The 2,640-nt window shown below is 41.5% G+C and overlaps 1 long non-coding RNA gene across 1 annotated transcript; it reads left to right on the forward strand.

The window, feature by feature from the left end:
- Window positions 305–1,761, forward strand: LOC110394990. The gene is made up of 4 exons (XR_002436087.1): window positions 305–340; window positions 598–732; window positions 1,081–1,184; window positions 1,310–1,761. It is a non-coding gene; the product is annotated as an uncharacterized LOC110394990 (long non-coding RNA).

A 2,640-nucleotide genomic window follows, 5' to 3' on the forward strand; every position in this document is an offset into this window, starting at 1 on the left:
TCAATCTTTAAATCGAAAGTGCTAAGGTACTGCTTGAAAAAAAATAAATGCACAGACACTGTGAGCAGATTTGCAGAAAGACATGGCCAGTTTTGTTTTCTGAATGCACATTTATTGGTATTACAAACTGATGCAGAAATGCTAAGTCATGGCCTGAGGCAGTGATTGAGCATCCAGTGGGAAGGCAGGGCCAGCCCAGGGGAGCTCAGCTGCATGCAATGCAGTGCACCTGTGTGACCAGAAGGTGGATCCTGGCTCCACCCCTTCCCAGACCTCATTTAAGGGTTGGCAGGGTATCTCTTGTGGGGGGATTTTTTTGTCTGCTTGAGGCTTTCTAAGGGTAAGCAGCTCTTTGTGCGTTCCTGCCTGCCTGCTGCATTTGGGCTTGTTCTCATTTGCTGCAGCCAAAGACTTTGCCACCCTGCTATTATTGTGGTACTTTCCATCCCACTATAGGGTTACACAAACACTGGAAAGTGCCAATGTATTTTTTCTTTGAGCAAATGCAAGGCCATCCTTACAGTGAATGGGTTATTCACTGAATATTCGCTGAACTTCAAAGTTGGATTAATTTTCTTCTCTTTTTTTCTTCAGTAGCTTTGGCCACAAAAAGAGAGATACGGGAAAAGGTAGATACAGATATTCGTTCATCCAGAGAAGAGCACAGATCCTGTTTCCCTCCTTGTAAAAGAGGTCCTCCATACCTCATTTCACAATTCCCTCCTGAATAGGGTAATGCATTTATAATACTGCTTGCTATTAATATGTATGAAAATAAAAAGAAGAGAGGAGAGGTGAAGAGGAAAGGGAAGGGAAAGTGGAAGGGGAAAAGGAAAGAAACACTGGAATACAGTAGTTTATCCCAACTAAGTATACTGCCTTAACCACTTTTATGAGAGTGAGAGGGAGCTACTACATCAAGCCAGCTTTTAACACTGAGATCCCTCACTGATAATATCACAGCAAATAGTTTATCAGCAAGATCTCACCCATTACTACCTCCAAACAGGGAGTCTATGATGAAGTTATCATCCTGACAGAACTCAACTTCATTTTCCCCGTCTCTCTCTCTCTTCCCAGTAATAACAGCCCTGACAGAGTGACCAGCCCAGACCACACATGCTCAAGCCTAAAGAGGTGAAGGCTCCTCAAAGGCTGCAGTTGTCTTTTCTTCTCTTGCTACAGTAAGTTATATGGTATGGAAAAGAACTATATATAGGAAAAATTGGTTGTTTCTGTCTATTTCCCAAAACAGCTTCCATTCTTTTTTTTGGTCATCATACAAATCCTTGCTCTCACCCACCCTTAGGTCATTGTGCAGCAGAAAATTGGGATGAAGCTGAAATATGACAACACCCTGGCAAGACTCCAACCATGACTGGGCATTTCAATGAGTTACAAGCACAAGCAGAGTTACAGCACTAAATATCTAAAGTTCATTTTGAAATGAAGTCTCTGGAAACATATGAACTCTTATGGTGTGAGGCATTATCTAACCTCTAATTACAGAGGGAATGGGAGGAATGGAAACTCTTCTGAGATAAGGGGTAACCTTACTGCTTGTTGTGGGGTTTCTTGGAACATCCCTTAACAGCCCTGCTCTGGTCATTGTCAAATGCCTGGGCTAGAAGGCTCACTGGTCTGAGCGAGACTAGATGTTCCTCAATTCCTAGAAAAGCAATTGTAACTTATATTCTGATTTCTATAAACATTGATTTTCTCAATGAAAATACAGAAATATATGATTAGGTATATGAGATGTTTTGCTGCAGGCAAACCATTACCATAGCAATGTGTTGTTTTGTTTTTTTTTTTCCCATTAGGAGTTGCAATGAATAATTTGTCCGTTACAAACATCTGGTTTTTATTTATCTCATATAGACTTCTATATGTATCTAAACAAAACTAGATACAGTAAAATATTTGTGCGTATAAGACAGCTCCTAGTATATGAGACAGTTGAAGTGTAAAAACAGCTCCCCAGCACAGAATTGTGCTCCAATACCTTTTCTTAGCTTCCTTGTACAATTTTTCCATAAAGTCCATAGTATGTACTGATTTATCATATTATCTATTCAATTCACCAAAGCTCTTTATTATTACGCCTGCTTTACTTCTTGTAGCAATCAGAAGGATCAACACGATGGAAAAGGCATTACAAAAGAGGTGGAAGGACAGCGCAATAGCAAGGTGCTACAAGGGAAGGGAAGTAGATCAATCACCTGGATCAGAAGATGCTAGGTTTACAAGGAGAAGCTTCCACCAACGAGGGATCTCCAGGAATAGACCCTTCCTCAGTGCCAGTCAGCCCTTAGATGAGGCCTAAGAGGGGTCAAGCCTGGCTCCCCCCTTCTGGTCACACAGGTGAATTGCCTTCACCTGTGCTCCCACGGCTGACTGGCTCTTTCCTCCAGGTGCTCAATCAGTGGTTCAAGCCATGACTCAGCAGTTCCCATACACTTCTCATTCCTCTTTGTAGTGTTGGAGCCATTTATTGTTTCATTCTAAACTTTTTGGAAAGTTATTTTCAGTACCAATTTTGTAATAGCCATGGCAGCTAATAAAAAAGTCTCAAGGTATCTCTGAATTAGGGTCAGAATGAATGTGAACAGGTCTTGGAGTGAAGCCCCACCAGCATCT

Source organism: Numida meleagris, chromosome 2 (genome assembly GCF_002078875.1).
Source record: "Numida meleagris isolate 19003 breed g44 Domestic line chromosome 2, NumMel1.0, whole genome shotgun sequence".
Taxonomy (NCBI): domain Eukaryota; kingdom Metazoa; phylum Chordata; class Aves; order Galliformes; family Numididae; genus Numida; species Numida meleagris.